Source organism: Taudactylus pleione, unplaced genomic scaffold (assembly GCF_031769625.1).
Source record: "Taudactylus pleione unplaced genomic scaffold, aTauple2 ptg000374l, whole genome shotgun sequence".
Classification (NCBI taxonomy): domain Eukaryota; kingdom Metazoa; phylum Chordata; class Amphibia; order Anura; family Myobatrachidae; genus Taudactylus; species Taudactylus pleione.
Genome location: NW_028284775.1, coordinates 28401 through 52547, shown reverse-complemented (window position 1 = coordinate 52547; position 24147 = coordinate 28401).

Genomic DNA, 24147 nt, shown 5'->3' with positions numbered 1-24147 from the left:
TCCCTTTTGGGAATGGAGAAGTTATCTTACACCTGAACGGTTTAAAAAAAATAAATAAAAAAAAATTGGAAGTTTGAGACTAAGTTAATATGATGTACAGTAATTGGAATTTTTCTTTTGGTGGATGAAACCTAATGATGAGTTGTTAGATACTTCAAACAGTGGCTGTATCCCTTTTGGGAATGGAGAAGTTATCTTACACCTGAACGGTTCAAAAAAAAAAAAAAAAAATTGGAAGTTTGAGACTAAGTTAATATGATGTACAGTAATTGGAATTTTTCTTTTGGTGGATGAAACCTAATGATGAGTTGTTAGATACTTCAAACAGTGGCTGTATCCCTTTTGGGAATGGAGAAGTTATCTTACACCTGAACGGTTTAAAAAAAAAAAAAAAAAAAAAATTGGAAGTTTGAGACTAAGTTAATATGATGTACAGTAATTGGAATTTTTCTTTTGGTGGATGAAACCTAATGATGAGTTGTTAGATACTTCAAACAGTGGCTGTATCCCTTTTGGGAATGGAGAAGTTATCTTACACCTGAACGGTTTAAAAAAAAAAAAAAAAAAAAAATTGGAAGTTTGAGACTAAGTTAATATGATGTACAGTAATTGGAAATTTTCTTTTGGTGGATGAAACCTAATGATGAGTTGTTAGATACTTCAAACAGTGGCTGTATCCCTTTTGGGAATGGAGAAGTTATCTTACACCTGAACGGTTTCAAAAAAAAAAAAAAAAATTGGAAGTTTGAGACTAAGTTAATATGATGTACAGTAATTGGAATTTTACTTTTGGTGGATGAAACCTAATGATGAGTTGTTAGATACTTCAAACAGTGGCTGTATCCCTTTTGGGAATGGAGAAGTTATCTTACACCTGAACGGTTTCAAAAAAAAAAAAAAAAAATTGGAAGTTTGAGACTAAGTTAATATGATGTACAGTAATTGGAATTTTACTTTTGGTGGATGAAACCTAATGATGAGTTGTTAGATACTTCAAACAGTGGCTGTATTCCTTTTGGGAATGGAGAAGTTATCTTACACTTGAACGGTTTCAAAGTAAAAAAAAAAAAAATTGGAAGTTTGAGACTAAGTTAATATGATGTACAGTAATTGGAATTTTTCTTTTGGTGGATGAAACCTAATGATGAGTTGTTAGATACTTCAAACAGTGGCTGTATCCCTTTTGGGAATGGAGAAGTTATCTTAAACCTGAACGGTTTCAAACATAAAAAAAAAATAAAAAAAAAATTGGAAGTTTGAGACTAAGTTAATATGATGTACAGTAATTGGAATTTTTCTTTTGGTGGATGAAACCTAATGATGAGTTGTTAGATACTTTAAACAGTGGCTGTATCCCTTTTGGGAATGGAGAAGTTATCTTACACCTGAACGGTTTAAAAAAAAAAATTGGAAGTTTGAGACCAAGTTAATATGATGTACAGTAATTGGAATTTTTCTTTTGGTGGATGAAACCTAATGATGAGTTGTTAGATACTTCAAACAGTGGCTGTATCCCTTTTGGGAATGGAGAAGTTATCTTACACCTGAACGGTTTAAAAAAAATAAATAAAAAAAAATTGGAAGTTTGAGACTAAGTTAATATGATGTACAGTAATTGGAATTTTTCTTTTGGTGGATGAAACCTAATGATGAGTTGTTAGATACTTCAAACAATGGCTGTATCCCTTTTGGGAATGGAGAAGTTATCTTACACCTGAACGGTTTAAAAAAAATAAATAAAAAAAAATTGGAAGTTTGAGACTAAGTTAATATGATGTACAGTAATTGGAATTTTTCTTTTGGTGGATGAAACCTAATGATGAGTTGTTAGATACTTCAAACAGTGGCTGTATCCCTTTTGGGAATGGAGAAGTTATCTTACACCTGAACGGTTCAAAAAAAAATAAAAAAAAATTGGAAGTTTGAGACTAAGTTAATATGATGTACACTAATTGGAAATTTTCTTTTGGTGGATGAAACCTAATGATGAGTTGTTAGATACTTCAAACAGTGGCAGTATCCCTTTTGGGAATGGAGAAGTTATCTTACACCTGAACGGTTTAAAAAAAAAAATAAAAAAAAAAATTGGAAGTTTGAGACTAAGTTAATATGATGTACAGTAATTGGAATTTTACTTTTGGTGGATGAAACCTAATGATGAGTTGTTAGATACTTCAAACAGTGGCTGTATCCCTTTTGGGAATGGAGAAGTTATCTTAAACCTGAATGGTTTCAAACATAAAAAAAAAAAAAAAAACTGGAATTTTGAGACTAAGTTAATATGATGTACAGTAATTGGAATTTTTCTTTTGGTGGATGAAACCTAATGATGAGTTGTTAGATACTTCAAACAGTGGCTGTATCCCTTTTGGGAATGGAGAAGTTATCTTACACCTGAACGGTTTAAAAAAATAAAATATTGGAAGTTTGAGACTAAGTTAATATGATGCACAGTAATTGGAATTTTTCTTTTGGTGGATGAAACCTAATGATGAGTTGTTAGATACTTCAAACAGTGGCTGTATCCCTTTTGGGAAAGGAGAAGTTATCTTACACCTGAACGGTTTCAAAAAAAAAAAAAAAAAATTGGAAGTTTGAGACTAAGTTAATATGATGTACAGTAATTGGAATTTTATCTTTTGGTGGATGAAACCTAATGATGAGTTGTTAGATACTTCAAACAGTGGCTGTATCCCTTTTGGGAATGGAGAAGTTATCTTACACCTGAACGGTTTCAAAAAAAAAAAAAAAAAAAAATTGGAAGTTTGAGACTAAGTTAATATGATGTACAGTAATTGGAATTTTATCTTTTGGTGGATGAAACCTAATGATGAGTTGTTAGATACTTCAAACAGTGGCTGTATCCCTTTTGGGAATGGAGAAGTTATCTTACACCTGAACGGTTTCAAAAAAAAAAATTAAAAAAAAAAAAAAAAATTGGAAGTTTGAGACTAAGTTAATATGATGTACAGTAATTGGAATTTAATCTTTTGGTGGATGAAACCTAATGATGAGTTGTTAGATACTTCAAACAGTGGCTGTATCCCTTTTGGGAATGGAGAAGTTATCTTACACCTGAATGGTTTCAAAAAAAAAAAAAAAAAATTGGAAGTTTGAGACTAAGTTAATATGATTTACAGTAATTGGAATTTTATCTTTTGGTGGATGAAACCTAATGATGAGTTGTTAGATACTTCAAACAGTGGCTGTATCCCTTTTGGGAATGGAGAAGTTATCTTACACCTGAACGGTTTCAAAAAAAAAAAATAAAAAAAAAAAAAATTGGAAGTTTGAGACTAAGTTAATATGATGTACAGTAATTGGAATTTTTCTTTTTGTGGATGAAACCTAATGATGAGTTGTTAGATACTTCAAACAATGGCTGTATCCCTTTTGGGAATGGAGAAGTTATCTTACACCTGAACGGTTTAAAAAAAATAAATAAAAAAAAATTGGAAGTTTGAGACTAAGTTAATATGATGTACAGTAATTGGAATTTTTCTTTTGGTGGATGAAACCTAATGATGAGTTGTTAGATACTTCAAACAGTGGCTGTATCCCTTTTGGGACTGGAGAAGTTATCTTACACCTGAACGGTTTAAAAAAAAAAAAAAAAAAAAATTGGAAGTTTGAGACTAAGTTAATATGATGTACAGTAATTGGAAATTTTCTTTTGGTGGATGAAACCTAATGATGAGTTGTTAGATACTTCAAACAGTGGCTGTATCCCTTTTGGGAATGGAGAAGTTATCTTACACCTGAACGGTTTCAAAAAAAAAATAAAAAAAAAAAATTGGAAGTTTGAGACTAAGTTAATATGATGTACAGTAATTGGAATTTTACTTTTGGTGGATGAAACCTAATGATGAGTTGTTAGATACTTCAAACAGTGGCTGTATCCCTTTTGGGAATGGAGAAGTTATCTTACACCTGAACGGTTTCAAAAAAAAAATTAAAAAAAAAATTTGAAGTTTGAGACTAAGTTAATATGATGTACAGTAATTGGAATTTTACTTTTGGTGGATGAAACCTAATGATGAGTTGTTAGATACTTCAAACAGTGGCTGTATTCCTTTTGGGAATGGAGAAGTTATCTTACACCTGAACGGTTTCAAAGTAAAAAAAAAAAAAATTGGAAGTTTGAGACTAAGTTAATATGATGTACAGTAGTTGGAATTTTTCTTTTGGTGGATGAAACCTAATGATGAGTTGTTAGATACTTCAAACAGTGGCTGTATCCCTTTTGGGAATGGAGAAGTTATCTTACACCTGAACGGTTTCAAAAAAAAAAAAAAAAAAAATTGGAAGTTTGAGACTAAGTTAATATGATGTACAGAAATTGGAATTTTATCTTTTGGTGGATGAAACCTAATGATGAGTTGTTAGATACTTCAAACAGTGGCTGTATCCCTTTTGGGAATGGAGAAGTTATCTTACACCTGAACGGTTAAAAAAAAAAAAAAAAAAAAAAAATTGGAAGTTTGAGACTAAGTTAATATGATGTACAGTAATTGGAATTTTTCTTTTGGTGGATGAAACCTAATGATGAGTTGTTAGATACTTCAAACAGTGGCTGTATCCCTTTTGGGAATGGAGAAGTTATCTTACACCTGAACGGTTTAAAAAAAATAAATAAAAAAAAATTGGAAGTTTGAGACTAAGTTAATATGATGTACAGTAATTGGAATTTTTCTTTTGGTGGATGAAACCTAATGATGAGTTGTTAGATACTTCAAACAGTGGCTGTATCCCTTTTGGGAATGGAGAAGTTATCTTACACCTGAACGGTTCAAAAAAAAAAAAAAAAATTGGAAGTTTGAGACTAAGTTAATATGATGTACAGTAATTGGAATTTTTCTTTTGGTGGATGAAACCTAATGATGAGTTGTTAGATACTTCAAACAGTGGCTGTATCCCTTTTGGGAATGGAGAAGTTATCTTACACCTGAACGGTTTCAAAAAAAAAAAAAAAAAAAAATTGGAAGTTTGAGACTAAGTTAATATGATGTACAGTAATTGGAATTTTTCTTTTGGTGGATGAAACCTAATGATGAGTTGTTAGATACTTCAAACAGTGGCTGTATCCCTTTTGGGAATGGAGAAGTTATCTTACACCTGAACGGTTTAAAAAAAAAAAAAAAAAAAAATTGGAAGTTTGAGACTAAGTTAATATGATGTACAGTAATTGGAAATTTTCTTTTGGTGGATGAAACCTAATGATGAGTTGTTAGATACTTCAAACAGTGGCTGTATCCCTTTTGGGAATGGAGAAGTTATCTTACACCTGAACGGTTTCAAAAAAAAAAAAAAAAATTGGAAGTTTGAGACTAAGTTAATATGATGTACAGTAATTGGAATTTTACTTTTGGTGGATGAAACCTAATGATGAGTTGTTAGATACTTCAAACAGTGGCTGTATCCCTTTTGGGAATGGAGAAGTTATCTTACACCTGAACGGTTTCAAAAAAAAAAAAAAAAAATTGGAAGTTTGAGACTAAGTTAATATGATGTACAGTAATTGGAATTTTACTTTTGGTGGATGAAACCTAATGATGAGTTGTTAGATACTTCAAACAGTGGCTGTATTCCTTTTGGGAATGGAGAAGTTATCTTACACTTGAACGGTTTCAAAGTAAAAAAAAAAAAAATTGGAAGTTTGAGACTAAGTTAATATGATGTACAGTAATTGGAATTTTTCTTTTGGTGGATGAAACCTAATGATGAGTTGTTAGATACTTCAAACAGTGGCTGTATCCCTTTTGGGAATGGAGAAGTTATCTTAAACCTGAACGGTTTCAAACATAAAAAAAAAATAAAAAAAAAATTGGAAGTTTGAGACTAAGTTAATATGATGTACAGTAATTGGAATTTTTCTTTTGGTGGATGAAACCTAATGATGAGTTGTTAGATACTTTAAACAGTGGCTGTATCCCTTTTGGGAATGGAGAAGTTATCTTACACCTGAACGGTTTAAAAAAAAAAATTGGAAGTTTGAGACCAAGTTAATATGATGTACAGTAATTGGAATTTTTCTTTTGGTGGATGAAACCTAATGATGAGTTGTTAGATACTTCAAACAGTGGCTGTATCCCTTTTGGGAATGGAGAAGTTATCTTACACCTGAACGGTTTAAAAAAAATAAATAAAAAAAAATTGGAAGTTTGAGACTAAGTTAATATGATGTACAGTAATTGGAATTTTTCTTTTGGTGGATGAAACCTAATGATGAGTTGTTAGATACTTCAAACAATGGCTGTATCCCTTTTGGGAATGGAGAAGTTATCTTACACCTGAACGGTTTAAAAAAAATAAATAAAAAAAAATTGGAAGTTTGAGACTAAGTTAATATGATGTACAGTAATTGGAATTTTTCTTTTGGTGGATGAAACCTAATGATGAGTTGTTAGATACTTCAAACAGTGGCTGTATCCCTTTTGGGAATGGAGAAGTTATCTTACACCTGAACGGTTCAAAAAAAAATAAAAAAAAATTGGAAGTTTGAGACTAAGTTAATATGATGTACACTAATTGGAAATTTTCTTTTGGTGGATGAAACCTAATGATGAGTTGTTAGATACTTCAAACAGTGGCAGTATCCCTTTTGGGAATGGAGAAGTTATCTTACACCTGAACGGTTTAAAAAAAAAAATAAAAAAAAAAATTGGAAGTTTGAGACTAAGTTAATATGATGTACAGTAATTGGAATTTTACTTTTGGTGGATGAAACCTAATGATGAGTTGTTAGATACTTCAAACAGTGGCTGTATCCCTTTTGGGAATGGAGAAGTTATCTTAAACCTGAACGGTTTCAAACATAAAAAAAAAAAAAAAAACTGGAATTTTGAGACTAAGTTAATATGATGTACAGTAATTGGAATTTTTCTTTTGGTGGATGAAACCTAATGATGAGTTGTTAGATACTTCAAACAGTGGCTGTATCCCTTTTGGGAATGGAGAAGTTATCTTACACCTGAACGGTTTAAAAAAATAAAATATTGGAAGTTTGAGACTAAGTTAATATGATGCACAGTAATTGGAATTTTTCTTTTGGTGGATGAAACCTAATGATGAGTTGTTAGATACTTCAAACAGTGGCTGTATCCCTTTTGGGAAAGGAGAAGTTATCTTACACCTGAACGGTTTCAAAAAAAAAAAAAAAAAATTGGAAGTTTGAGACTAAGTTAATATGATGTACAGTAATTGGAATTTTATCTTTTGGTGGATGAAACCTAATGATGAGTTGTTAGATACTTCAAACAGTGGCTGTATCCCTTTTGGGAATGGAGAAGTTATCTTACACCTGAACGGTTTCAAAAAAAAAAATTAAAAAAAAAAAAAAAAAATTGGAAGTTTGAGACTAAGTTAATATGATGTACAGTAATTGGAATTTTACTTTTGGTGGATGAAACCTAATGATGAGTTGTTAGATACTTCAAACAGTGGCTGTATCCCTTTTGGGAATGGAGAAGTTATCTTACACCTGAACGGTTTCAAAAAAAAAATAAAAAAAAAAATTGGAAGTTTGAGACTAAGTTAATATGATTTACAGTAATTGGAATTTTATCTTTTGGTGGATGAAACCTAATGATGAGTTGTTAGATACTTCAAACAGTGGCTGTATCCCTTTTGGGAATGGAGAAGTTATCTTACACCTGAACGGTTTCAAAAAAAAATAATAAAAAAAAAAAAAATTGGAAGTTTGAGACTAAGTTAATATGATGTACAGTAATTGGAATTTTTCTTTTTGTGGATGAAACCTAATGATGAGTTGTTAGATACTTCAAACAGTGGCTGTATCCCTTTTGGGAATGGAGAAGTTATCTTACACCTGAACGGTTTCAAAAAAAAAAAAAAAAAAAAATTGGAAGTTTGAGACTAAGTTAATATGATGTACAGTAATTGGAAATTTTCTTTTGGTGGATGAAACCTAATGATGAGTTGTTAGATACTTCAAACAGTGGCTGTATCCCTTTTGGGAATGGAGAAGTTATCTTACACCTGAACGGTTTCAAAAAAAAAATAAAAAAAAAAAATTGGAAGTTTGAGACTAAGTTAATATGATGTACAGTAATTGGAATTTTACTTTTGGTGGATGAAACCTAATGATGAGTTGTTAGATACTTCAAACAGTGGCTGTATCCCTTTTGGGAATGGAGAAGTTATCTTACACCTGAACGGTTTCAAAAAAAAAATTTAAAAAAAAATTTGAAGTTTGAGACTAAGTTAATATGATGTACAGTAATTGGAATTTTACTTTTGGTGGATGAAACCTAATGATGAGTTGTTAGATACTTCAAACAGTGGCTGTATTCCTTTTGGGAATGGAGAAGTTATCTTACACCTGAACGGTTTCAAAGTAAAAAAAAAAAAAATTGGAAGTTTGAGACTAAGTTAATATGATGTACAGTAATTGGAATTTTTCTTTTGGTGGATGAAACCTAATGATGAGTTGTTAGATACTTCAAACAGTGGCTGTATCCCTTTTGGGAATGGAGAAGTTATCTTACACCTGAACGGTTTCAAAAAAAAAAAAAAAAAAATTGGAAGTTTGAGACTAAGTTAATATGATGTACAGTAATTGGAATTTTATCTTTTGGTGGATGAAACCTAATGATGAGTTGTTAGATACTTCAAACAGTGGCTGTATCCCTTTTGGGAATGGAGAAGTTATCTTACACCTGAACGGTTAAAAAAAAAATAAAAAATTGGAAGTTTGAGACTAAGTTAATATGATGTACAGTAATTGGAATTTTTCTTTTGGTGGATGAAACCTAATGATGAGTTGTTAAATACTTCAAACAGTGGCTGTATCCCTTTTGGGAATGGAGAAGTTATCTTACACCTGAACGGTTTAAAAAAAAGAAATAAAAAAAAATTGGAAGTTTGAGACTAAGTTAATATGATGTACAGTAATTGGAATTTTTCTTTTGGTGGATGAAACCTAATGATGAGTTGTTACATACTTCAAACAGTGGCTGTATCCCTTTTGGGAATGGAGAAGTTATCTTACACCTGAACGGTTTCAAAAAAAAAAAAAAAAAAATTGGAAGTTTGAGACTAAGTTAATATGATGTACAGTAATTGGAATTTTATCTTTTGGTGGATGAAACCTAATGATGAGTTGTTAGATACTTCAAACAGTGGCTGTATCCCTTTTGGGAATGGAGAAGTTATCTTACACCTGAACGGTTAAAAAAAAAAAAAAAAAAAAAAAAAATTGGAAGTTTGAGACTAAGTTAATATGATGTACAGTAATTGGAATTTTTCTTTTGGTGGATGAAACCTAATGATGAGTTGTTAGATACTTCAAACAGTGGCTGTATCCCTTTTGGGAATGGAGAAGTTATCTTACACCTGAACGGTTTAAAAAAAATAAATAAAAAAAAATTGGAAGTTTGAGACTAAGTTAATATGATGTACAGTAATTGGAATTTTTCTTTTGGTGGATGAAACCTAATGATGAGTTGTTAGATACTTCAAACAGTGGCTGTATCCCTTTTGGGAATGGAGAAGTTATCTTACACCTGAACGGTTCAAAAAAAAAAAAAAAAAATTGGAAGTTTGAGACTAAGTTAATATGATGTACAATAATTGGAATTTTTCTTTTGGTGGATGAAACCTAATGATGAGTTGTTAGATACTTCAAACAGTGGCTGTATCCCTTTTGGGAATGGAGAAGTTATCTTACACCTGAACGGTTTAAAAAAAATAAATAAAAAAAAATTGGAAGTTTGAGACTAAGTTAATATGATGTACAGTAATTGGAATTTTTCTTTTGGTGGATGAAACCTAATGATGAGTTGTTAGATACTTCAAACAGTGGCTGTATCCCTTTTGGGAATGGAGAAGTTATCTTACACCTGAACGATTCAAAAAAAAATAAAAAATAAAAAATTGGAAGTTTGAGACTAAGTTAATATGATGTACAGTAATTGGAATTTAATCTTTTGGTGGATGAAACCTAATGATGAGTTGTTAGATACTTCAAACAGTGGCTGTATCCCTTTTGGGAATGGAGAAGTTATCTTACACCTGAACGGTTTAAAAAAAAAAAAAAAAAAAAATTGGAAGTTTGAGACTAAGTTAATATGATGTACAGTAATTGGAAATTTTCTTTTGGTGGATGAAACCTAATGATGAGTTGTTAGATACTTCAAACAGTGGCTGTATCCCTTTTGGGAATGGAGAAGTTATCTTACACCTGAACGGTTTCAAAAAAAAAATAAAAAAAAAAAATTGGAAGTTTGAGACTAAGTTAATATGATGTACAGTAATTGGAATTTTACTTTTGGTGGATGAAACCTAATGATGAGTTGTTAGATACTTCAAACAGTGGCTGTATCCCTTTTGGGAATGGAGAAGTTATCTTACACCTGAACGGTTTCAAAAAAAAAATTTAAAAAAAAATTTGAAGTTTGAGACTAAGTTAATATGATGTACAGTAATTGGAATTTTACTTTTGGTGGATGAAACCTAATGATGAGTTGTTAGATACTTCAAACAGTGGCTGTATTCCTTTTGGGAATGGAGAAGTTATCTTACACCTGAACGGTTTCAAAGTAAAAAAAAAAAAATTGGAAGTTTGAGACTAAGTTAATATGATGTACAGTAATTGGAATTTTTCTTTTGGTGGATGAAACCTAATGATGAGTTGTTAGATACTTCAAACAGTGGCTGTATCCCTTTTGGGAATGGAGAAGTTATCTTACACCTGAACGGTTTCAAAAAAAAAAAAAAAAAAATTGGAAGTTTGAGACTAAGTTAATATGATGTACAGTAATTGGAATTTTATCTTTTGGTGGATGAAACCTATTGATGAGTTGTTAGATACTTCAAACAGTGGCTGTATCCCTTTTGGGAATGGAGAAGTTATCTTACACCTGAACGGTTAAAAAAAAAAAAAAAATTGGAAGTTTGAGACTAAGTTAATATGATGTACAGTAATTGGAATTTTTCTTTTGGTGGATGAAACCTAATGATGAGTTGTTAGATACTTCAAACAGTGGCTGTATCCCTTTTGGGAATGGAGAAGTTATCTTACACCTGAACGGTTTAAAAAAAATAAATAAAAAAAAATTGGAAGTTTGAGACTAAGTTAATATGATGTACAGTAATTGGAATTTTTCTTTTGGTGGATGAAACCTAATGATGAGTTGTTAGATACTTCAAACAGTGGCTGTATCCCTTTTGGGAATGGAGAAGTTATCTTACACCTGAACGGTTTAAAAAAAATAAATAAAAAAAAATTGGAAGTTTGAGACTAAGTTAATATGATGTACAGTAATTGGAATTTTTCTTTTGGTGGATGAAACCTAATGATGAGTTGTTAGATACTTCAAACAGTGGCTGTATCCCTTTTGGGAATGGAGAAGTTATCTTACACCTGAACGGTTCAAAAAAAAAAAAAAAAAATTGGAAGTTTGAGACTAAGTTAATATGATGTACAATAATTGGAATTTTTCTTTTGGTGGATGAAACCTAATGATGAGTTGTTAGATACTTCAAACAGTGGCTGTATCCCTTTTGGGAATGGAGAAGTTATCTTACACCTGAACGGTTTAAAAAAAATAAATAAAAAAAAATTGGAAGTTTGAGACTAAGTTAATATGATGTACAGTAATTGGAATTTTTCTTTTGGTGGATGAAACCTAATGATGAGTTGTTACATACTTCAAACAGTGGCTGTATCCCTTTTGGGAATGGAGAAGTTATCTTACACCTGAACGATTCAAAAAAAAATAAAAAATAAAAAATTGGAAGTTTGAGACTAAGTTAATATGATGTACAGTAATTGGAATTTAATCTTTTGGTGGATGAAACCTAATGATGAGCTGTTAGATACTTCAAACAGTGGCTGTATCCCTTTTGGGAATGGAGAAGTTATCTTACACCTGAACGGTTTAAAAAAAAAAAAAAAAAAAAATTGGAAGTTTGAGACTAAGTTAATATGATGTACAGTAATTGGAAATTTTCTTTTGGTGGATGAAACCTAATGATGAGTTGTTAGATACTTCAAACAGTGGCTGTATCCCTTTTGGGAATGGAGAAGTTATCTTACACCTGAACGGTTTCAAAAAAAAAATAAAAAAAAAAAATTGGAAGTTTGAGACTAAGTTAATATGATGTACAGTAATTGGAATTTTACTTTTGGTGGATGAAACCTAATGATGAGTTGTTAGATACTTCAAACAGTGGCTGTATCCCTTTTGGGAATGGAGAAGTTATCTTACACCTGAACGGTTTAAAAAAAAAAATTTAAAAAAAAATTGGAAGTTTGAGACTAAGTTAATATGATGTACAGTAATTGGAATTTTACTTTTGGTGGATGAAACCTAATGATGAGTTGTTAGATACTTCAAACAGTGGCTGTATTCCTTTTGGGAATGGAGAAGTTATCTTACACCTGAACGGTTTCAAAGTAAAAAAAAAAAAAATTGGAAGTTTGAGACTAAGTTAATATGATGTACAGTAATTGGAATTTTTCTTTTGGTGGATGAAACCTAATGATGAGTTGTTAGATACTTCAAACAGTGGCTGTATCCCTTTTGGGAATGGAGAAGTTATCTTACACCTGAACGGTTTCAAAAAAAAAAAAAAAAAAAATTGGAAGTTTGAGACTAAGTTAATATGATGTACAGTAATTGGAATTTTATCTTTTGGTGGATGAAACCTAATGATGAGTTGTTAGATACTTCAAACAGTGGCTGTATCCCTTTTGGGAATGGAGAAGTTATCTTACACCTGAACGGTTAAAAAAAAAATAAAAAAAAAAATTGGAAGTTTGAGACTAAGTTAATATGATGTACAGTAATTGGAATTTTTCTTTTGGTGGATGAAACCTAATGATGAGTTGTTAGATACTTCAAACAGTGGCTGTATCCCTTTTGGGAATGGAGAAGTTATCTTACACCTGAACGGTTTAAAAAAAATAAATAAAAAAAAATTGGAAGTTTGAGACTAAGTTAATATGATGTACAGTAATTGGAATTTTTCTTTTGGTGGATGAAACCTAATGATGAGTTGTTAGATACTTCAAACAGTGGCTGTATCCCTTTTGGGAATGGAGAAGTTATCTTACACCTGAACGGTTCAAAAAAAAAAAAAAAAAATTGGAAGTTTGAGACTAAGTTAATATGATGTACAGTAATTGGAATTTTTCTTTTGGTGGATGAAACCTAATGATGAGTTGTTAGATACTTCAAACAGTGGCTGTATCCCTTTTGGGAATGGAGAAGTTATCTTACACCTGAACGGTTTAAAAAAAATAAATAAAAAAAAATTGGAAGTTTGAGACTAAGTTAATATGATGTACAGTAATTGGAATTTTTCTTTTGGTGGATGAAACCTAATGATGAGTTGTTAGATACTTCAAACAGTGGCTGTATCCCTTTTGGGAATGGAGAAGTTATCTTACACCTGAACGGTTCAAAAAAAAAAAAAAAAAAAAAAAATTGGAAGTTTGAGACTAAGTTAATATGATGTACAGTAATTGGAATTTTTCTTTTGGTGGATGAAACCTAATGATGAGTTGTTAGATACTTCAAACAGTGGCTGTATCCCTTTTGGGAATGGAGAAGTTATCTTACACCTGAACGGTTTCAAAAAAAAAAAAAAAATTGGAAGTTTGAGACTAAGTTAATATGATGTACAGTAATTGGAATTTTTCTTTTGGTGGATGAAACCTAATGATGAGTTGTTAGATACTTCAAACAGTGGCTGTATCCCTTTTGGGAATGGAGAAGTTATCTTACACCTGAACGGTTTAAAAAAAAAAAAAAAAAAAAAATTGGAAGTTTGAGACTAAGTTAATATGATGTACAGTAATTGGAAATTTTCTTTTGGTGGATGAAACCTAATGATGAGTTGTTAGATACTTCAAACAGTGGCTGTATCCCTTTTGGGAATGGAGAAGTTATCTTACACCTGAACGGTTTCAAAAAAATAAAAAATAAAAATTGGAAGTTTGAGACTAAGTTAATATGATGTACAGTAATTGGAATTTTACTTTTGGTGGATGAAACCTAATGATGAGTTGTTAGATACTTCAAACAGTGGCTGTATCCCTTTTGGGAATGGAGAAGTTATCTTACACCTGAACGGTTTCAAAAAAAAAAAAAAAAAAAAAAATTGGAAGTTTGAGACTAAGTTAATATGATGTACAGTAATTGGAATTTTACTTTTGGTGGATGAAACCTAATGATGAGTTGTTAGATACTTCAAACAGTGGCTGTATTCCTTTTGGGAATGGAGAAGTTATCTTACACTTGAACGGTTTCAAAGTAAAAAAAAAAAAAATTGGAAGTTTGAGACTAAGTTAATATGATGTACAGTAATTGGAATTTTTCTTTTGGTGGATGAAACCTAATGATGAGTTGTTAGATACTTCAAACAGTGGCTGTATCCCTTTTGGGAATGGAGAAGTTATCTTAAACCTGAACGGTTTCAAACATAAAAAAAAAATAAAAAAAAAATTGGAAGTTTGAGACTAAGTTAATATGATGTACAGTAATTGGAATTTTTCTTTTGGTGGATGAAACCTAATGATGAGTTGTTAGATACTTTAAACAGTGGCTGTATCCCTTTTGGGAATGGAGAAGTTATCTTACACCTGAACGGTTTAAAAAAAAAAAAAAATTGGAATTTGAGACCAAGTTAATATGATGTACAGTAATTGGAATTTTTCTTTTGGTGGATGAAACCTAATGATGAGTTGTTAGATACTTCAAACAGTGGCTGTATCCCTTTTGGGAATGGAGAAGTTATCTTACACCTGAACGGTTTAAAAAAAATAAATAAAAAAAAATTGGAAGTTTGAGACTAAGTTAATATGATGTACAGTAATTGGAATTTTTCTTTTGGTGGATGAAACCTAATGATGAGTTGTTAGATACTTCAAACAATGGCTGTATCCCTTTTGGGAATGAAGAAGTTATCTTACACCTGAACGGTTTTAAAAAAATAAATAAAAAAAAATTGGAAGTTTGAGACTAAGTTAATATGATGTACAGTAATTGGAATTTTTCTTTTGGTGGATGAAACCTAATGATGAGTTGTTAGATACTTCAAACAGTGGCTGTATCCCTTTTGGGAATGGAGAAGTTATCTTACACCTGAACGGTTCAAAAAAAAAAAAAAAAAAAAAAAATTGGAAGTTTGAGACTAAGTTAATATGATGTACAGTAATTGGAATTTTTCTTTTGGTGGATGAAACCTAATGATGAGTTGTTAGATACTTCAAACAGTGGCTGTATCCCTTTTGGGAATGGAGAAGTTATCTTACACCTGAACGGTTTCAAAAAAAAAAAAAAAAAAAATTGGAAGTTTGAGACTAAGTTAATATGATGTACAGTAATTGGAATTTTTCTTTTGGTGGATGAAACCTAATGATGAGTTGTTAGATACTTCAAACAGTGGCTGTATCCCTTTTGGGAATGGAGAACTTATCTTACACCTGAACGGTTTAAAAAAAAAAAAAAAAAAAAAATTGGAAGTTTGAGACTAAGTTAATATGATGTACAGTAATTGGAAATTTTCTTTTGGTGGATGAAACCTAATGATGAGTTGTTAGATACTTCAAACAGTGGCTGTATCCCTTTTGGGAATGGAGAAGTTATCTTACACCTGAACGGTTTCAAAAAAAAAAAAAAAAAAAAAAAAAAAAAATTGGAAGTTTGAGACTAAGTTAATATGATGTACAGTAATTGGAATTTTACTTTTGGTGGATGAAACCTAATGATGAGTTGTTAGATACTTCAAACAGTGGCTGTATCCCTTTTGGGAATGGAGAAGTTATCTTACACCTGAACGGTTTCAAAAAAAAAAAAAAAAAAAAAATTGGAAGTTTGAGACTAAGTTAATATGATGTACAGTAATTGGAATTTTACTTTTGGTGGATGAAACCTAATGATGAGTTGTTAGATACTTCAAACAGTGGCTGTATTCCTTTTGGGAATGGAGAAGTTATCTTACACTTGAACGGTTTCAAAGTAAAAAAAAAAAAAATTGGAAGTTTGAGACTAAGTTAATATGATGTACAGTAATTGGAATTTTTCTTTTGGTGGATGAAACCTAATGATGAGTTGTTAGATACTTCAAACAGTGGCTGTATCCCTTTTGGGAATGGAGAAGTTATCTTAAACCTGAACGGTTTCAAACATAAAAAAAAAATTAAAAAAAAATTGGAAGTTTGAGACTAAGTTAATATGATGTACAGTAATTGGAATTTTTCTTTTGGTGGATGAAACCTAATGATGAGTTGTTAGATACTTTAAACAGTGGCTGTATCCCTTTTGGGAATGGAGAAGTTATCTTACACCTGAACGGTTTAAAAAAAAAAAAAAATTGGAAGTTTGAGACCAAGTTAATATGATGTACAGTAATTGGAATTTTTCTTTTGGTGGATGAAACCTAATGATGAGTTGTTAGATACTTCAAACAGTGGCTGTATCCCTTTTGGGAATGGAGAAGTTATCTTACACCTGAACGGTTTAAAAAAAATAAATAAAAAAAAATTGGAAGTTTGAGACTAAGTTAATATGATGTACAGTAATTGGAATTTTTCTTTTGGTGGATGAAACCTAATGATGAGTTGTTAGATACTTCAAACAATGGCTGTATCCCTTTTGGGAATGGAGAAGTTATCTTACACCTGAACGGTTTAAAAAAAATAAATAAAAAAAAATTGGAAGTTTGAGACTAAGTTAATATGATGTACAGTAATTGGAATTTTTCTTTTGGTGGATGAAACCTAATGATGAGTTGTTAGATACTTCAAACAGTGGCTGTATCCCTTTTGGGAATGGAGAAGTTATCTTACACCTGAACGGTTCAAAAAAAAATAAAAAAAAATTGGAAGTTTGAGACTAAGTTAATATGATGTACACTAATTGGAAATTTTCTTTTGGTGGATGAAACCTAATGATGAGTTGTTAGATACTTCAAACAGTGGCTGTATCCCTTTTGGGAATGGAGAAGTTATCTTACACCTGAACGGTTTAAAAAAAAAAATAAAAAAAAAAATTGGAAGTTTGAGACTAAGTTAATATGATGTACAGTAATTGGAATTTTACTTTTGGTGGATGAAACCTAATGATGAGTTGTTAGATACTTCAAACAGTGGCTGTATCCCTTTTGGGAATGGAGAAGTTATCTTAAACCTGAACGGTTTCAAACATAAAAAAAAAAAAAAAAACTGGAATTTTGAGACTAAGTTAATATGATGTACAGTAATTGGAATTTTTCTTTTGGTGGATGAAACCTAATGATGAGTTGTTAGATACTTCAAACAGTGGCTGTATCCCTTTTGGGAATGAAGAAGTTATCTTACACCTGAACGGTTTAAAAAAATAAAATATTGGAAGTTTGAGACTAAGTTAATATGATGCACAGTAATTGGAATTTTTCTTTTGGTGGATGAAACCTAATGATGAGTTGTTAGATACTTCAAACAGTGGCTGTATCCCTTTTGGGAAAGGAGAAGTTATCTTACACCTGAACGGTTTCAAAAAAAAAAAAAAAAAATTGGAAGTTTGAGACTAAGTTAATATGATGTACAGTAATTGGAATTTTATCTTTTGGTGGATGAAACCTAATGATGAGTTGTTAGATACTTCAAACAGTGGCTGTATCCCTTTTGGGAATGGAGAAGTTATCTTACACCTGAACGGTTTCAAAAAAAAAAATTAAAAAAAAAAAAAAAAAATTGGAAGTTTGAGACTAAGTTAATATGATGTACAGTAATTGGAATTTTACTTTTGGTGGATGAAACCTAATGATGAGTTGTTAGATACTTCAAACAGTGGCTGTATCCCTTTTGGGAATGGAGAAGTTATCTTACACCTGAACGGTTTCAAAAAAAAAAAAAAAAAAAAATTGGAAGTTTGAGACTAAGTTAATATGATTTACAGTAATTGGAATTTTATCTTTTGGTGGATGAAACCTAATGATGAGTTGTTAGATACTTCAAACAGTGGCTGTATCCCTTTTGGGAATGGAGAAGTTATCTTACACCTGAACGGTTTCAAAAAAAATAAATAAAAAAAAAAAAAATTGGAAGTTTGAGACTAAGTTAATATGATGTACAGTAATTGGAATTTTTCTTTTTGTGGATGAAACCTAATGATGAGTTGTTAGATACTTCAAACAGTGGCTGTATCCCTTTTGGGAATGGAGAAGTTATCTTACACCTGAACGGTTTCAAAAAAAAAAAAAAAAAAAAATTGGAAGTTTGAGACTAAGTTAATATGATGTACAGTAATTGGAATTTTTACTTTGGTGGATGAAACCTAATGATGAGTTGTTAGATACTTCAAACAGTGGCTGTATCCCTTTTGGGAATGGAGAAGTTATCTTACACCTGAACGGTTTAAAAAAAAAAAAAAAAAAAAATTGGAAGTTTGAGACTAAGTTAATATGATGTACAGTAATTGGAAATTTTCTTTTGGTGGATGAAACCTAATGATGAGTTGTTAGATACTTCAAACAGTGGCTGTATCCCTTTTGGGAATGGAGAAGTTATCTTACACCTGAACGGTTTCAAAAAAAAAATAAAAAAAAAAAATTGGAAGTTTGAGACTAAGTTAATATGATGTACAGTAATTGGAATTTTACTTTTGGTGGATGAAACCTAATGATGAGTTGTTAGATACTTCAAACAGTGGCTGTATCCCTTTTGGGAATGGAGAAGTTATCTTACACCTGAACGGTTTAAAAAAAAAAATTAAAAAAAAAATTTGAAGTTTGAGACTAAGTTAATATGATGTACAGTAATTGGAATTTTACTTTTGGTGGATGAAACCTAATGATGAGTTGTTAGATACTTCAAACAGTGGCTGTATTCCTTTTGGGAATGGAGAAGTTATCTTACACCTGAACGGTTTCAAAGTAAAAAAAAAAAAAATTGGAAGTTTGAGACTAAGTTAATATGATGTACAGTAATTGGAATTTTTCTTTTGGTGGATGAAACCTAATGATGAGTTGTTAGATACTTCAAACAGTGGCTGTATCCCTTTTGGGAATGGAGAAGTTATCTTACACCTGAACGGTTTCAAAAAAAAAAAAAAAAAAATTGGAAGTTTGAGACTAAGTTAATATGATGTACAGTAATTGGAATTTTATCTTTTGGTGGATGAAACCTAATGATGAGTTGTTAGATACTTCAAACAGTGGCTGTATCCCTTTTGGGAATGGAGAAGTTATCTTACACCTGAACGGTTAAAAAAAAAAAAAAAATTGGAAGTTTGAGACTAAGTTAATATGATGTACAGTAATTGGAATTTTTCTTTTGGTGGATGAAACCTAATGATGAGTTGTTAGATACTTCAAACAGTGGCTGTATCCCTTTTGGGAATGGAGAAGTTATCTTACACCTGAACGGTTTAAAAAAAAGAAATAAAAAAAAATTGGAAGTTTGAGACTAAGTTAATATGATGTACAGTAATTGGAATTTTTCTTTTGGTGGATGAAACCTAATGATGAGTTGTTAGATACTTCAAACAGTGGCTGTATCCCTTTTGGGAATGGAGAAGTTATCTTACACCTGAACGGTTCAAAAAAAAAAATAAAAAAATTGGAAGTTTGAGACTAAGTTAATATGATGTACAGTAATTGGAATTTTTCTTTTGGTGGATGAAACCTAATGATGAGTTGTTAGATACTTCAAACAGTGGCTGTATCCCTTTTGGGAATGGAGAAGTTATCTTACACCTGAACGGTTTAAAAAAAAAAAATAAAAAAAAATTGGAAGTTTGAGACTAAGTTAATATGATGTACAGTAATTGGAAATTTTCTTTTGGTGGATGAAACCTAATGATGAGTTGTTAGATACTTCAAACAGTGGCTGTATCCCTTTTGGGAATGGAGAAGTTATCTTACACCTGAACGGTTTCAAAAAAAAAAAAAAAAAAAAAAAAAAAAAATTGGAAGTTTGAGACTAAGTTAATATGATGTACAGTAATTGGAATTTTACTTTTGGTGGATGAAACCTAATGATGAGTTGCTAGATACTTCAAACAGTGGCTGTATCCCTTTTGGGAATGGAGAAGTTATCTTACACCTGAACGGTTTCAAAAAAAAAAAAAAAAATTGGAAGTTTGAGACTAAGTTAATATGATGTACAGTAATTGGAATTTTACTTTTGGTGGATGAAACCTAATGATGAGTTGTTAGATACTTCAAACAGTGGCTGTATTCCTTTTGGGAATGGAGAAGTTATCTTACACTTGAACGGTTTCAAAGTAAAAAAAAAAAAAATTGGAAGTTTGAGACTAAGTTAATATGATGTACAGTAATTGGAATTTTTCTTTTGGTGGATGAAACCTAATGATGAGTTGTTAGATACTTCAAACAGTGGCTGTATCCCTTTTGGGAATGGAGAAGTTATCTTAAACCTGAACGGTTTCAAACATAAAAAAAAAATAAAAAAAAAATTGGAAGTTTGAGACTAAGTTAATATGATGTACAGTAATTGGAATTTTTCTTTTGGTGGATGAAACCTAATGATGAGTTGTTAGATACTTTAAACAGTGGCTGTATCCCTTTTGGGAATGGAGAAGTTATCTTACACCTGAACGGTTTAAAAAAAAAAAAAAATTGGAAGTTTGAGACCAAGTTAATATGATGTACAGTAATTGGAATTTTTCTTTTGGTGGATGAAACCTAATGATGAGTTGTTAGATACTTCAAACAGTGGCTGTATCCCTTTTGGGAATGGAGAAGTTATCTTACACCTGAACGGTTTAAAAAAAAAAAAAAAAAATTGGAAGTTTGAGACTAAGTTAATATGATGTACAGTAATTGGAATTTTTCTTTTGGTGGATGAAACCTAATGATGAGTTGTTAGATACTTCAAACAGTGGCTGTATCCCTTTTGGGAATGGAGAAGTTATCTTACACCTGAACGGTTTAAAAAAAATAAATAAAAAAAAATTGGAAGTTTGAGACTAAGTTAATATGATGTACAGTAATTGGAAATTTTCTTTTGGTGGATGAAACCTAATGATGAGTTGTTAGATACTTCAAACAGTGGCTGTATCCCTTTTGGGAATGGAGAAGTTATCTTACACCTGAACGGTTCAAAAAAAAAAAAAAAAAAATTGGAAGTTTGAGACTAAGTTAATATGATGTACACTAATTGGAAATTTTCTTTTGGTGGATGAAACCTAATGATGAGTTGTTAGATACTTCAAACAGTGGCTGTATCCCTTTTGGGAATGGAGAAGTTATCTTACACCTGAACGGTTTAAAAAAAAAAATAAAAAAAAAATTGGAAGTTTGAGACTAAGTTAATATGATGTACAGTAATTGGAATTTTACTTTTGGTGCATGAAACCTAATGATGAGTTGTTAGATACTTCAAACAGTGGCTGTATCCCTTTTGGGAATGGAGAAGTTATCTTAAACCTGAACGGTTTCAAACATAAAAAAAAAAAAAAAAACTGGAATTTTGAGACTAAGTTAATATGATGTACAGTAATTGGAATTTTTCTTTTGGTGGATGAAACCTAATGATGAGTTGTTAGATACTTCAAACAGTGGCTGTATCCCTTTTGGGAATGGAGAAGTTATCTTACACCTGAACGGTTTAAAAAAATAAAATATTGGAAGTTTGAGACTAAGTTAATATGATGTACAGTAATTGGAATTTTACTTTTGGTGGATGAAACCTAATGATGAGTTGTTAGATACTTCAAACAGTGGCTGTATCCCTTTTGGGAATGGAGAAGTTATCTTACACCTGAACGGTTTCAAGAAAAAAAAAAAAAAAAAAATTGGAAGTTTGAGACTAAGTTAATATGATGTACAGTAATTGGAATTTTACTTTTGGTGGATGAAACCTAATGATGAGTTGTTAGATACTTCAAACAGTGGCTGTATTCCTTTTGGGAATGGAGAAGTTATCTTACACTTGAACGGTTTCAAAGTAAAAAAAAAAAAATTGGAAGTTTGAGACTAAGTTAATATGATGTACAGTAATTGGAATTTTTCTTTTGGTGGATGAAACCTAATGATGAGTTGTTAGATACTTCAAACAGTGGCTGTATCCCTTTTGGGAATGGAGAAGTTATCTTAAACCTGAACGGTTTCAAACATAAAAAAAAAATAAAAAAAAAATTGGAAGTTTGAGACTAAGTTAATATGATGTACAGTAATTGGAATTTTTCTTTTGGTGGATGAAACCTAATGATGAGTTGTTAGATACTTTAAACAGTGGCTGTATCCCTTTTGGGAATGGAGAAGTTATCTTACACCTGAACGGTTTAAAAAAAAAAAAAAATTGGAAGTTTGAGACCAAGTTAATATGATGTACAGTAATTGGAATTTTTCTTTTGGTGGATGAAACCTAATGATGAGTTGTTAGATACTTCAAACACTGGCTGTATCCCTTTTGGGAATGGAGAAGTTATCTTACACCTGAACGGTTTAAAAAAAAAAAAAAAAAATTGGAAGTTTGAGACTAAGTTAATATGATGTACAGTAATTGGAATTTTTCTTTTGGTGGATGAAACCTAATGATGAGTTGTTAGATACTTCAAACAGTGGCTGTATCCCTTTTGGGAATGGAGAAGTTATCTTACACCTGAACGGTTTAAAAAAAATAAATAAAAAAAAATTGGAAGTTTGAGACTAAGTTAATATGATGTACAGTAATTGGAAATTTTCTTTTGGTGGATGAAACCTAATGATGAGTTGTTAGATACTTCAAACAGTGGCTGTATCCCTTTTGGGAATGGAGAAGTTATCTTACACCTGAACGGTTCAAAAAAAAAAAAAAAAAAATTGGAAGTTTGAGACTAAGTTAATATGATGTACACTAATTGGAAATTTTCTTTTGGTGGATGAAACCTAATGATGAGTTGTTAGATACTTCAAACAGTGGCTGTATCCCTTTTGGGAATGGAGAAGTTATCTTACACCTGAACGGTTTAAAAAAAAAAAATAAAAAAAAAAATTGGAAGTTTGAGACTAAGTTAATATGATGTACAGTAATTGGAATTTTACTTTTGGTGGATGAAACCTAATGATGAGTTGTTAGATACTTCAAACAGTGGCTGTATCCCTTTTGGGAATGGAGAAGTTATCTTAAACCTGAACGGTTTCAAACATAAAAAAAAAAAAAAAAACTGGAATTTTGAGACTAAGTTAATATGATGTACAGTAATTGGAATTTTTCTTTTGGTGGATGAAACCTAATGATGAGTTGTTAGATACTTCAAACAGTGGCTGTATCCCTTTTGGGAATGGAGAAGTTATCTTACACCTGAACGGTTTAAAAAAATAAAATATTGGAAGTTTGAGACTAAGTTAATATGATGCACAGTAATTGGAATTTTTCTTTTGGTGGATGAAACCTAATGATGAGTTGTTAGATACTTCAAACAGTGGCTGTATCCCTTTTGGGAAAGGAGAAGTTATCTTACACCTGAACGGTTTCAAAAAAAAAAAAAAAAAATTGGAAGTTTGAGACTAAGTTAATATGATGTACAGTAATTGGAATTTTATCTTTTGGTGGATGAAACCTAATGATGAGTTGTTAGATACTTCAAACAGTGGCTGTATCCCTTTTGGGAATGGAGAAGTTATCTTACACCTGAACGGTTTAAAAAAAATAAATAAAAAAAAATTGGAAGTTTGAGACTAAGTTAATATGATGTACAGTAATTGGAAATTTTCTTTTGGTGGATGAAACCTAATGATGAGTTGTTAGATACTTCAAACAGTGGCTGTATCCCTTTTGGGAATGGAGAAGTTATCTTACACCTGAACGGTTCAAAAAAAAAAAAAAAAAATTGGAAGTTTGAGACTAAGTTAATATGATGTACACTAATTGGAAATTTTCTTTTGGTGGATGAAACCTAATGATGAGTTGTTAGATACTTCAAACAGTGGCTGTATCCCTTTTGGGAATGGAGAAGTTATCTTACACCTGAACGGTTTCAAAAAAAAAAAAAAAAAAAAAAAAAAAAAATTGGAAGTTTGAGACTAAGTTAATATGATGTACAGTAATTGGAATTTTACTTTTGGTGGATGAAACCTAATGATGAGTTGCTAGATACTTCAAACAGTGGCTGTATCCCTTTTGGGAATGGAGAAGTTATCTTACACCTGAACGGTTTCAAAAAAAAAAAAAAAAAATTGGAAGTTTGAGAC